Genomic DNA, 15,006 nt, shown 5'->3' on the forward strand with positions numbered 1-15,006 from the left:
AAAAAAAAAAAAGCAGCACTCAGAAAAAGCGAAAAAATAAAACAGCCCTTAGATCTAAGTCCATGCTTTTCCCTAAAACTGAATATGGCTTTACGATTTTTGACCATAGCATTCAACCAATTATCAGAATGAAAAATCTCACCCCTCCATAAATATGACATTAACATAATTATACCACCCCCATCACGGAGACCCATCCTCCTTAGGGAATACATCTGATGCTCCAAAGATGGAAATCAGTCAGATTTTAGTTGCTCTCCAACGTACCTTTGCTTCTCACTGACTGACTGGCTTTTACCCTCCACGCACTCACACGCCACCCCCTCCCCTCGGCTAGACACGGATGCCCGAGCGAGCACGCGCGCGCACACAGGCATACAGGCACACAGCGAGAGGCGAGGCAAAGCATCTGATGCTGACTCAGAGCGCTTCTGTGAGCAGGGGGTGGCAGCGGCTGGTATTTTCACTGCGCTCATCATTAACATTAACTCACAGTCTAGCATCCACCCTCTCCCAGACCTGCTGGACTGCAGCATTTGCATGACGCTGTCACTCTAGCCTTTACAGGTCAGATGATTGAAGAAAAAAAAAAAAAAAAGGAAGAAAGAAAAGAAAAAAGCCCCAAGGCTCTCTCATAAGAAATGCCTTCATTTCTTCCAGGGTCTCCTCATTTTTCCACCTTTCTACTTCCTTTCTGGCTGTTTCTCAGTGGTTTGACATCTTTCCGGAAGAAAATGTCTTGTGCTTCAATGAGCCAGTTGTCAGCTGGTCCTCCCCTCACCTCACACTCCTGATCCCCACCCCTTTCTCCCCCTAATCAATAAGACGGATCTCCAAATGTAGTTGTGTAAACAGGCTCCGTCACAGTCTCATCCTGGATCCCCTACCTCAGGAAGCAGGCAGCCAGGCTCACACGTGACAGAGAGGAGTAATGCCAGCAATTCTTTAACAGCCCTAGACTTTATTCTATGCCTTCATTTTCCCCACCTTAGTCGAAGGAAGAGCAAAGGAGACTTTCCACTTCTATATGAAGCCCCAAACAGCCCATGAGACACACGAGTGAGACCAATCTGTATAGATCAATCATTTCTATGTGATAATGAAAAAAAAAACCCTATGATTTTAATAAAAATAATTGCTTAATATTTTTATTAGCTGTGTTGTCATTTCACAGGAATTATAAGACCTGCCAGGATCTGAGTCATCAATATGATTTAAACTGTGTTGAAATCCTTAGTTGCTTAACAAAATCAACCAACAGAGATATTAGTATATATATATTTTAAGTTAAGAACTTTAAAAAATAATAAAAAATAGCTGTGTGGGAGTGAATATGTAACCGTCTTTGAGATTGAGATGTTTGCACCCTATAACTATGAACAATTGACTACACATGTTTAAATAAAACATAGATCCTTGTACATATATGGAGACAATCTACTATATGCATTATTACAAAAGGAAGTAAAACATTTGGCTGAACACAGTTGTGTTTGTGCTACAGTGTTTCACAACATAAAAGGCAATATACAGGTATTTACTCAGTTCCTTTGTTCTTCAATTGTTCTCTTTAATGACAGAGTGTGGTAAAGTGCCTACCTTTCCTTTCTACATGAACAGCATTTCTGAATTACTTGCCAGACAGAGCTAGCCATCAGTGACTCTGCAGCATACAAGAAATACATACAAAGAGAAGCAAAGTACGGCAATTCTCAAGCCAACTCTAATGCTGTCTGGTGCTGTAGAAATTTCAGTTTACTCACACAGACAGATCCCAGCATGCAGTGCGGCACTGCAGGCTCAACTAAGGTAGCAGATTGGCAACAGATCTGTGGCAACAAACAAGAAGGACAACCATTCTCAGAGGTTCCAATGAAAACATCACACAACCCATAAAGAGACAGAAGCGTCAATAGTGGGTATGTATCTCTAAGATCAGTTCCTACAGGCTCCTGATCTGAAAGAAAGAAGAAAAAGAAACCTCTCAAACACAACAACAAATACAGAAAAAGGAGTTGGCACCAGAAGGAAACAGAATTAAGAATATACTCTCACGAGAGCGAATGGCAAGGAGGAAAACAGTAACAGGGAAGAAGAAGGGGAAACAGAAATGGGAAGAGAGAAGGGAAGAATGAAAAAAGGAGAGAAAGAAACAGATAGCCAAGAATCCCTAAGCATTGAAGCAACAGTAAAATATGAAATTAAGTTTCTGACGTGGAAGAATAGGAATAGTATTCAACAAGCTTAGAATCTAATGAAAAACTAAAACAAAAATTAACACATGCACAGCATAGCTCAAAATGCTTGCCATTAACATCGAGACACCTGCTGTCTTCATCCTGTCCTTCATGGATTAAATAAATTGGTCATCTCTTAATTTCTCTTTGCTCAGGCCCAACTATTTTTTTCTTCTTCTTCAGCTTTCTGGCATCTGTGTCCTTTATACTATTTATTTTTCTAGACAGTCGCCCACAATACTTTGGATAAATTAATGTCATGACCTCGCTATGCCTATCAGACATAAAATGTCGACTATTTTAATAATTGAACATGAGCTCACAGCAACTGCCTACTGATATCCTAGCCCTGTGGACTCCACATGAGCACTGCACTCCTAGCTCTGTGAATCAGAAACAACAAATGCAAATACAACCTTTCCCCCCCCCATCCATGCTATCTTTTTATTACATACAGAGATAGACACACACACAGACCTTAACTTTACAGAAGGCATAACAATGTTAACTGAGCAGTTTAGAAATTCAAGAGGAATAAATATTTGCCAAAAAAGAAAAAATCATACTTATAACTGAATGGTCACGTGTTTAAAATATTTACATCCAGATATAGATTAGCCAGGTCTGAGTGCCCAGGCTTCTGCTAGGACTTCCATTGAGGCCAATGGAAATGCAGATTTTGATTAAATCAATATTAATTTGAAAGAAGATGTTGTAATCAATCAGTTCAATTACCACTGTCATATATACAGGTTTAAGGTCTCTTCTAATTCTTAACTTCTTATCATCAACACAAAAGCATCCCTCAGAGTTTATACTTTGACTATGGCTAAAATATTTAAAGTAAAATTTTGATGCTCTTTTATATTTAGTTTAAGCCACATAATGCAAGTATTACCTTGCTAGATCAACCATTTTTATGTTTTGGAGATTTATTCTATGGTTTTGGAGATTTGTTCTATTAACTTTTTATAAAATAAGCAAGATAGATCTGAATTTACATTCCAAAATATTTTCAGTTAAAGGAAGTAATAACTACTCTGAAACATGTTCATACAACATGCCTTCTACCTTACTATGAAGGCAGGAATTTTTATTTCTTATAAATGCCATTTGAAATCAGTACTGAGAAGGGGATGATATTTAAATTCCTTAGTGACTTTTGGAGTAAGAAGAAGACAAAAGACAAAAAAAAAAAAACCCCAAAAAAACTACAGTTCAAATTTTGCCTCAAAATTCATGAATGTACAGAATACATTGTTTATCACTTGCATATTTTATTTTTACTTAACCTCCATTCTCCAAGAAGCTGTGACCAGCCACGTGTAGCTATTTAAATATAAATTAAAGTAAAAAAAATTTTTTTTTCTGTTGCTGTAGCCATATTTCAAATGTGTAGCAGGGCATGTGGTGGTAGACACCACTGTGAACCACCTGAATATAAAACATTTTAAACCCTGCAGAAAGTTTTATAGGAGAGTGTTGACTTAAATTTTCCTTGTGAAAAGTATTATAACATAACTGATTATTGGATTCCAATAGTTTCTTTCAAGTCTCTTTTAAGAGAATTAAACTATGTTGATTTATTTGAAGATCTAAAATCAAGAGACTTCATTTTGACTGAAGAGTATCTATTGTTTTTATTTACTCATAGTCTGGAAATATGCACGATTACTTAAGGAAAAAGGGTACACAGACACTAACTTTGAAACAGTTGATAACAAAACTATCAGAAGACACAAAAAACTACTGAAGCTAAAGTCTCCGAATAATTATGAGGTGTTTATTTGTCTAACCTTTCCAGAAATGAGAGTCATTCTCTTTTTAGAGCCAAATAACACATATTACATATTTCTGTTTTCAATAAAGAAGTGTTGTAATAGCAGTGTGAGTAGCAAAAATTCAAAAAAAAATCTTTTCTAAAAATCCTGTTAAAATGAGGAGCAATCAGCAATTAGGAGCAGACAAAACATTTGTTGTTGTTGTTGTTTTTTAAACAAAGAAGAGTAATTAAAGGGCAGGAAAGACAAAAATAAGATGCTGATGGACTAGGATGGTCTAGTTGGAAATTTTCTTTTTTCATTTTTTTGATGTGGACTCTCCCTCTGTCACCCAGGCTGGAGTACAATGGTGTGATCTTGGCTCATTGTAATCCTGGCCTCTTGGGTTCAAGTGATTCTCCTGTCTCAGCCTCCTGAGTAGCTGGAATTACAGGTACATGCCACCACATCTAGCTAATTTTTATATTTTTAGTAGAGATGGGTTTTACCATGTTGGCCAGGCTGGTCTTGTGATCTGCCCACCTCGGCCTCCCAAAGTGCTGGGATACTGGCATGAGCCACCAAGCCTGGCCCTGGTTGGGAATTTTCTATGTAATTAGCTGAGGAAGAAAAACCCAAATGATGCGAGTCTGTTTGTGAGTGCACACATGGGCGTGCGTGCGTGTGTGTACACCTTGGTAACATAATTTTCATTTACAAATCAGATTCTAGAACTAATTAGTTTAAGCAAAATTAAAGTAAAATGTAAATTTATATGAGTTATTACTTTAAAAAGTTCACGATGAAATATACTGGTTTTTAACCAGGAAAAAATAAACTTGACCTATATTTTCTTTTAAGATTTTGGTGTTTGGACTAGAGAATGACTCAGTGTTAAATTTAGGCACTTTATGACTGGGATGCAATAGTTTGTCAACCCGAAATTACTTTTTCTTTTCATATGTATAAATGTAGAGTATCAGAACTATCAAGGAAAAATAAATCATCACAGAGCTTTCTCTTCCTTTTAGGAATGATCCTGGCATATAAAAATCTATGTTCATTCTTGTATTCAGTAATACAAAAAAAAAGTGATTGTAATTCATTGTAGTAATCACTTTTTCATGCCTCCTCTCCCCTGCTTTCTTTCATCTTGCCCTCCCCTCTTCTGCTCTCCGGAAGTGTACAACCTGCTTTCCATCCAGTTTGTCTGTCATCAGTATCCACAAGGGGACCTCATTCAAAGAAGACTACAGAGATAACACTGAGATGAGGGAATAGAGCAAGAAGAACTTGAGGGAGGTCTTGAGCTGAAAGTGATGTGAACGTTGTTGTTCAGCCACACATAGGAACAAGTAGGTCTTGAGGATGCTGGTGGACTGTTTCTCTTTCAGGGAAAAGGCAGGGAATGATAATGAGGGGCAATTTGGAGAGCACAAAAAAGTATATTCTAACAAAATATATACAAATCTGAGGTTGGGCATGGTGGCTCACGCCTGTAATCCCACTATTTTGGGAGGCCGAAGCAGGTGGATCACCTTAAGTCAGGAGTTCAAGACCAGCCTAGCCAACATGGCAAAACCCCATCCTACTAACAATGCAAAAATTAGCTGGGTGTGGTGGTGCACACCTGTAGTTCCAGCTACTCTAGAGGCTGAGGCAGGAGAATTGCTTGAACCTGGAGGTAGAGGTTCAGTGAGCTGAGATTGCGCCACTGCACTCTAGCCTGGGTGACAGAGTGAAACTCTCAAATATATATATACACACACACACACACATACACACACACACACACACACACAAATCTGGAAGAGTATTTTTCAATAGTTTTCCACTTTGTACATACTAATAAGTAAATGTTTCTGCTGTGTTGATGTGCTTCCTAACAGGTGAGAGAGAAAATAATTAATCCTGGTTTTCTAAGAATGAATATAAGTGAGAGGGCTTCAAATGACTTCAGAGTTACTGTTGTATTTAGACTCTGAATATTATAATACAGGATCAATATAAAAATTTATGTTTTAAGTAACATAACTATAGAAAAATACTATTTTTTCCATATGGTAGGCTATGTACAACACCATGAAACAAAGTGAGGAAGTAGAAAAATAATTGATCTAAGAGTAAGAAAAACTGGTTCTAGTACCACTTCTGTAATTAATACTGTTAATCATCTTATCATCTTAGATAAGTCATTTAACTTTTGGAACCTTAGTTCTCTCTCTCTCTCTCTCTCTCTTTTTTGGAGACAGAGTTTCCCTCGGTTGCTCAGGCTGAAGTGCAGTGGCGAGATCTCGGTTCACTGCGACCTCCACCTCCCTGGTTCAAGCAATTCTCCTGCCTAAGTATCCCAAGTATCTGGGATTATAGGTGCCCACCACCACGCCCAGCTAGTTTTTTTGTATTTTTAGTAGACACGGGATGTCACCATATTAGCCAGAATGGTCTCGAACTCCTGACCTCACGTGATCTACCTACCTTGGCCTCCCAAAGTGCTGGGATTATAGGCGTGAGCCACCATGCATGGCCTAGTTCTCTTATTTTTTAAAATAAAGAGAAAGAACTAGATTATCTCCAAAGCCCAATTCAGCCCTAAAATCCTGTGCAATGGAAGGGCAGTACAATTGGAAACACATGTTGGTAATTACTATCTACTATTTAGATATCTGTTTATATAATTAACTAATTTAATTCTCACAACAACTGTCCAGTAGCATTTTTCCCCAGAAAGGCTAATGACATACCCTCTTTCTATATCCCTGTGATAACTCACCTCATAGCTGAATTTTGAAAATTGGTATGATCTCAGGCCAGGCGCAGTGGCTCACGCCTGTTATTACAGCATTTTGGGAGGCTGAGGCGGGTCAGTCACCTGAGGTCAGGACCAATACGGTGAAACCCCATCTCTACTAAAATTAGCCAGGTGTCGTGGTGTGCACCTGTAGTCCCAGCTACTCAGGAGGCTGAGATAGGAGAATTGCTTGAACCCCGGAGGCAAAGGTTGCAGTGAGCCAAGATCATGCCCACTGCACTCTAGCCTGGGCAACAGAGCGAGACTCCATCTCAAAAAAAAAAAAAAGAAAAAAGAAAAAACAATTGTATCATTTCATATTAGCTGCATAATATGGCGATTTCAAAATGTTATAGATCTTTTATGTGGATTACTTTATTTCCACTGAAATTTTTAATTATTTGAAATACTATACAAAATATTTTCATTTTAGAACTAGAAAGATAGTAATTTTCTAAGATTTAAAAATGTATATACACAGTTATGACACAGGCACTGGAGAGAAAATCTCATAATTTCTTTGGGAGACTGTAAAAATTAGCCTATGTGGATTTAAAAAAAAACATTTTAGTGTTCATTGATCAAATAGACATACTTTAGCTTTGATAAAGCATTTAAAATCTGTCAGGATAAGGTATCTAGTTTATAAAAGCTTCTTAAGTGGATTTTTGAAATTTGGAATACAAAGGAAACCAGAAAAACAGGTGAATCATAGGTTAAAAATTCTCTATCAACTTGCAAAAACTTTAAAAAATCTTTTTTGGTTTTAAAAATATTCATTTTCGAGTGCTGCTTAAAGGGGAATAAAGTTATTAATGCATAGTTATTATACTGAGTGTGCATAATCATTTTTATTCTAGATTTTTAGAGTTTTCTTTAATGTTAAAACTATGCTAATTTTGTAGGGTTCTTTTCATAAGAAAAGAAAATGCTTTATCTACTGATCATGACAGTTAGCAGGAGTACAAAATATAAATTATTTTAAATTAAAAAGTGTTCTCTCTTTATACTTTTTTCTTTCCTAAGTTTTTCATATTAAAATAATTTATACACATTGTTTTCAAGATTGAATTTCACTTTGCTCTCTCTATGCTTAGTGATAGAAATTGCTCCCACTTTTAGAAGTATAAGTAATGTGAGATGATTTTAACTTTGACAAAAACATGTTATTCCACGAAGGATGCCATTATAGCATATTCTCAAACTCTATTACTCAGGTCTTCAATCTAGATTAAGGAAGCTTCCATTACATGGAGTTAGTGGAAAATGCTTCTAAGCATTATGAACATCATTTAAATATTTCTGAACAATGAAGGTTCAAGTGTATTCCACATTCTCATGCTTTGTTCCTATCTTTTCCAATCAATTGTATTGACTTTGTTAAGGGTTAGAAGGTATAATTTCATTGATCAAGGAAATAGCCTAACATAGCAAAACTGTCTTTCAAGACAGATCAATCCCACCTTTGTCTCCTATTAGATCATTATGCTTATTTATTCTGCATCTTTAAATTCTATAATACGTAGCTGTTTAAGAAAGATAATAGACAAAGAATTTTCTGTTTTCTTGGAAAATATAACATATTCCTGGGTGTTCCCCACACTGAACTGCTACTGAACTCAGGGGACCTTGTGACACCTAGTCAAGTGCTTGGCCTCAGTTTCAAGTTCACTGAAGAATGTGGGCCCTTTTCAGGAGTTTAGAAAGCAATAAAGAAAAAAAAAACTTCCAAAAAATATTGAAATCATTTAGCAAATCAGTGTTTGAGAAAACAATGATGAAGACATATCATTGTAGCTATTTTTTCCAGAGCCACCACTCACTTTTTAAAATTACACAGTGGAACTGGGTGAACTACAAACAGTATATTGGTTCTGATAGCTTATAACTTAGGAAACAGAATGATCCAAGTTAAGTTACCTCGGAAAAATAATGCAAGAGAACAAACAAAAAACCCCTCACCCAAGATAATGTTAGCATATTAGTCTCTTTGGGAAGGTATTTTGTTAGACTCTGTACACCAAAGTTCCAAAAGTTAGCATTTTGACTAGCCTAGAAAGTTACATGCTGATTAACACTCTTACAAACTCTCCATATAAAACTTTGGTAACAAAACATTCACAAATTCAAAAGCCTCATAGCCCAAGTGGTCCATAGGCATGTTAATTTTTTACAGTAATGTTTGACTATATTTCTTTATATAACAATTTAATGTATTTTCTCTTATGTGCAACTAGCCATAACTCACTAAGGAAAAGGGTTAAGGTAGAACTTATGTTCAGATACTTTGCCATTATAAAGGATTGAATTTAAGAGAAAATGTATTACCATTCTCGTACCTGACAAAGACATATTTTAAACTACACATTAAACAAAAGAAAACTGCTTTTCAATTACTAAATGCAGTGCTCAGTAGGACAGAAAACGTACTGCTTCTCTTAAATGCTAGACCTTTAAAACATTTGCTGGATGACAGCACTATAAAAAAAAAAAAAAAAAAAAAAAAAAAAAAAAAAAAAAAAAAAAAAAAAAAAAAAAAAAAAAAAAAAACAGTTTCTTTAGTAAATAATTAAAGCTGAATATGCAACATTTCTTAGAAGCACTGAATAAGTCTATTTGTCCAGCTTACTTTGCAAAGACTGCGTAGAAAACAGCACCATAAACACTTTCAGTCCCCACACAAGGGCTAAACAAAGAGTCCTCTTTCTAGCCATCTAATCGGGTAATTTATTTTTTCAACCATCACATAAATCGAAACACAGCTGTAACCAATGACTTGCAGATCCAGTTCCCAGCCAGCTGGAATCAGTTCTGCTGAAACAGCAAGATTTTTACATTGTTCACTTCTGTACATCTGGAGAAATCATTGAGGTTCAAAGGTGACCAGAACAGCTCTTTAAATAAATTCAACTGACAGTGAAGATTTGCCTAAGGATCTACAAACTCTACATTCACTTCTACAAAATGTTCATGTCATGAAATTAATGCTTATAAAGGCTATTTGCATCCTAGTCAATATAGACTTTATGAGTTGCTAATTGAATTAAGCCCTGAAATGCCAATTTCTTTCCGAAAGAACTTGCATAGGTTTCCTCAAAACTTCTTCCTAGGAGTTGTTGCTATTTAAAGACGGTTGTTTTACAATATTACAGGCAGAAAATAAACCATAAGAACCTGTAACAAAACCATACACTAGAAATGTACCTACTCATATCTCAAGTTCAATCATGTTTAGTTAATATAATTCTCTATTTAGATAAAAATGAATAAGAAATACTATCTGAAGGAAAGCAGAGCTGGAATACCTCCATCAAGCTAGGCAGGCAAATCCCTCAAAGGAGTCAGAGTCCTGGGAGAATCAAATGCGGGTTAGGAATATTCCATATGCAGTCTTGCAGGGAGATGATTCTGGCACAAGCAGGGGAGAAACCCAAGAGCAGCAACAACTTTTGCTCTACCTTAGAAGCACATAACTGCACACAGGGCAAAAGCTAAGACTCCCCAAAACAAAAACTGAAGCAGTCCATCTTTGATGTCAAGAGCCCTCCATAATAACTGGAAAAACTTAGAATAAAAATCTAGAAGAGTAAATGTATTATTGGCATTTATATTATGCACACTATATCAATTCTAATGCATCATTTTCTTCACAAAAGCCATCAAAAAATAACTATTTGGGAAATAAATGTATATGTCTGACAAACTTCTCAAACCAGTTTTTATTGGGGTTAGAAAAACAATATATAAGTGAATCACAAATGCATTTTACTTTTCTTTCTTAAGTCAATATACAGAGAAACAAGTTATTTTCGTTATTTAGCCATCTTTTTCAAATATGTGGGCATTTCAATTACAGTGGACCAATAATCAGTAACTTCCTTAGGCATTGTGCCTTGAAAAAGATTGAATAATAAATAGTGATAATGTATAGTTCTCAGTTCATACTGATTGACAGATGGTGCTCAAGTAGTGCGTAGCAATTCACAATTAGATATTAAATTCAGATAAAGATGTTTAGGTTCATGCACTTGTTAAACGTGACTGATTTTTATGTGTCAATCACTGTGTACACAGGCTATAGAAACATGGTCTGGAACAGTTAGAAATGCAATTTAATAAATTATAAAGTATTCAATATAGTGAGGATTACCTTTAAGAATTTCAGGGTTATGAAAAATTATAACTACCCAAAAGGCAGGTGATCTGCATGCTTTTACACCACTGGATATTAACTCACTGTGGGATGTGGAGGAAGGGGATCTAGAGAGGCACACAACCTCTATAGATCTCCTGTAGAATAAAGATCTAATGTTGTTTCCTTCTGGAATATGCACATTTTTGCAAGGAATTTTTAAAATACTGATATACATCTTCCAATACTATTACTTCTGAAATGTAAATCCCAATTTTTCTTCCTTAAAATACGTCCTTACTTTCAGAGTAAACACCACTTTTAAAAATCTCTCCTTTAAAAGATATGAACCAAGCAATCCAAAGATAACTAGAGTCTACTAACTTATATTCTTGATTAGTAGAGGGAAAGTTAAATTTATAGGGAAAAATTTGTGAATGAACATTGCTTAAGTTTATGAACATATCATTTAAAAGTAAGCAGCCAGTTAAACATATCATTTTAAAATTGGACTAAAATTAAGCAACTCTCATACTCTGTTCTCTATTATAATTTTAAAGTATTCTTCATAAGCAAATTCATAGGGCTAAGTTTTCAGTTAATAAATGTTTTAATGATTTTAATTCACATGTATTCCAGAATCCTGTGGTCCTGTGATGTACATATAGTTATGCAAATATGCAATGTTTCTAAAGCATCTTAACATATGACAATTTACATATATTATATATATATAATTTATATCTATTAATATGAGCGAAGATATATTTGTAAGACCAAAAATATTCAAGAATTTTTATTATTTATGACAGAATGTCAACTGAACCCATAGCAGTAGAAACTGTCACACAAATACTTATTCAGAAAAACAAACAAAAGTGTCTTCCCATAACAATTCAGCTAAAAGAAAAAAGGGGATCAGGGACTAAATATTAGAAAAAAACTTGTTTTAGGTTTTTCCCAACAGATGCTATCTTGAAATATGCCCAGCTAACATGTAATTTTCACAAGTTTCTTATTTAAATTTATTGTTATCAAAGTTTGATCTAATACTTTACCCAGTTTATTTTCTCATAATTCCTCTAGACTGTAAATTACAAAATAAACATTTAGTGTGTGATCCATGCAACATATGCTATGAAAACTCTATAGAAAAATGCTGTCTTTGTGTCACCATGAGCTTGCTAAACTAAAAATGGGTGCCAGGCTTTATTCTTCTACAAGAACTAAGAACAAGTTTCTCATCTAGATTTGAGCTGGTAGACTGAAGGAGAAAGTTCTAAGATAGGCAAATATTCCATGTTTATTTGTGAACATATCTTACTCTTATTATTTAGTGCACTGATAATAGCTTGACTCTTTTTAAAGAGCAAAAAAAAAATTGGAATTTCATTAATTCAGCAAGTCTCTTGTTAATCATATTATATAAACACTATTGTGATAATAATAGTCTTAATTTCTTAGAGGTAGATGTTAAGAGAGTCACAACACACTTTTTAAAGTATGTATTTAAATATAATTGCCATTAAACTAGCCCTAAAATTATGTTTATTATTTAGTAAAGGTTTTTTAATCCTAATAATGGTTTTGTAATTGTTAAGGCAGATTTTATTTATATTAGTTATTTGTTTATATGTGCATTTCGTTTGTAATAGCAAATAAGTCTCCATGGGAAATGATAGAATTTTAGATATTTAAAAGTAGTTTGGAATTTGGCAAGGTGGAAAGTAATAAAAATGCCTATTCAGAGAAGGGTGAAAAGATTCATCTTCTTGGGTAAAGTAGACATGATGAGAATATTGGAAGGTAGGGTTGGAGAGAACCGTAGAATGAAACAGGAAAGGGGCTCATAGAAAAGATCAGATTCTTAATATGCATTCTAGAATCTTCTACAGTCAGACAAGACTTCCAAATTAGGATTCAATAGGAACTAATTTGTCTCTTTTTTATTTAAAGAAAAATATGTAATATTTAAACAAGTTTTTCTCCATTTCTCAAGAAAGAGAATTAGACCTTACGCTGACTTACAAAATTCTCATGGTTTGCTTAAGCTCACCACTGAATACAAACAGATAAAGATTTTTCAAAGTCTACTCTGACCTCGACAATTTTTAAATTTGAAAGGTTTTCTTTGCCAAACTCTGTCAAGTCTAGCCACTTTATTACAACCATTATTTTTATTTATTGATTGATTGATTGCGACGGAGCCTAGCTCAGTCTCCAGGCTGGAGTACAGTGGCGTGATCTCTGCTCACTCCAACCTCCACCTCCTAGGTTCAAGTGATTCCCCCGTCTCAGCCTCCTAAGTAGCTGGTATTACAGGCATGTACCACCACGCCCAGCTAATTTTTGTATTTTTAGTAGAGATGGGGTTTCACCATGTTGGCTGGGATGGTCTTGATCTCTTGACCTTGCGATTCGCCCACCTTGACCTCCCAAACTCCTGGGATTATAGGCCTGAGCCACTGTGCCTGTCCAGTCCAGCACTGTTTTTTTTAATTAAGTTTTTTTTTTTTTTTTTTTTTTTTTTTTTTTTTTTTTAAATGTGAGACAGAGTCTAGCTCTGTCATTCAGACTGGAGTGCAGTGACTCAATCTTGGCTCACTGCAATCTCCGCCTCCTGGGTTCAAATGACTCTCCTGCCTCAGCCCCCTGAGTAGCTGGGATTATAAGCGCCCGCCACCACACTTGGCTAATTTTTACGTTTTTAGTAGAGATAGGGTTTCACCATGTTGGCCAGGCTTGTCTCAAACTCCTGCCCACCTTGGCCTCCCAAAGTGCTGTGATTACAGGCGTAAGCCATTGCACCCGGCCTATCAAGTTGGTTCTTGGTGATATTCAGTATAAACTACCAAGTGAAAATAATCAGAATATTTAAAAATCCTAAGATTATTGTCAAGTATTTTGAGTGTTTGATTGGATTATTGACTACACTGACTCCTTGTCAGTAGGTGGATATCACTAGCCATTTCAGAATGTTTTACAACAAAGTTTAGCCAAAGTTTTTGTCAAAAAGGAACACGCCATTAATTTGGGTGTACGTTTTTTGAGAGAAGATTATTGTGTGTGTGTCTGTGAGAGAGACACACACACAGAGACAGAGACACACACACAAAGAATTTTTTAGTTTAAATCTTTCAAGTCATAGACTTGAAACTCTAAGAGGGCACAGAGATTCCTGTAAAAATAGTTCATAGGTTTGTAAAGATATGAGTAAATCAGGCATCTACAAGAGGAGCTTTTCTTGTCTTTGGAGACCTAATTAATATTATGTATCAATGGGTGAAGCTATTAAAAAATGTTATTTCAATTATGCTAAAAATAGAAACTCAAGATCTACTGACATTCATATTCAGGGCAAGTTTTGGCCTTTCTTTTCTCCCAATCTTACCATCCTCTTGTAGTTTTAAAGACCTACAATTTCTTCCTTTCTAAAGAGAGAATTATGAGATATTATACTTGAAAACTCTTGAGTTTATTTTCTTTGCAGAGGATCCATAAATCTTCCAAATCGACCATGTAAATCAATTCATTTATCACTCCCTCTCTTGAACTAGTAAAAACTTCCCAAAATGTCACAGTTACTGTTTTAAGCAAGCCAGGGATAGAGCTTATAAATTACCTAATATGCTTTTTCCATGAACTAGCCCAGATGGAAAGATTTTATCCATACAACTGTACCCAACAGCTTTCTATCTGTGCAATAAATTAAAATGAAGTGTGGGGGGAGTTATTCTGTGTCAAGTATACCAATACATTTAGCCTTTTAGAACCAACTTTATGTAAGTAAAAATTCAATTTGTAAAAATTAGAAAAATGATATTCAAATGGGTACTTCAAATGGCACATCTGTGTCAAGAAGGGTTACCCAATGTTATTTCTAGAGCTTTCAGTAACTTGAATTTAATCTGACATATATTTTAAATATATCCACTGTGTGTAAGTGACTAAGTTGCTAAAAGAATTACAAAAAATGAAGGGAGAAATAGCTTCTGTCTTCAAAAAGTTTAATATATGGTAGAGAGTCAGACATAGAAATGATGATCTATGGAAAATGTGAAGCATTCTATCAAATACAAAGTGCCA

General features: G+C 35.3%; 1 long non-coding RNA gene across 2 annotated transcripts in view; it reads right to left on the reverse strand.

The window, feature by feature from the left end:
• Nucleotides 1-410, reverse strand: part of LOC108312007 — a 19,853-nt gene extending 19,443 nt beyond the window's left edge. For both annotated transcript variants that reach the window (XR_005202038.1, XR_005202036.1), the window contains exon 1: nt 268-410. This is a non-coding gene — a long non-coding RNA (uncharacterized LOC108312007). The remainder of the gene's footprint in view (nt 1-267) is intronic.
• Between the last annotated feature and the right edge of the window lie 14,596 nt (nt 411-15,006).

Source organism: Cebus imitator, unplaced genomic scaffold, assembly GCF_001604975.1.
Source record: "Cebus imitator isolate Cc_AM_T3 unplaced genomic scaffold, Cebus_imitator-1.0 Scaffold7, whole genome shotgun sequence".
Lineage (NCBI taxonomy): Eukaryota > Metazoa > Chordata > Mammalia > Primates > Cebidae > Cebus > Cebus imitator.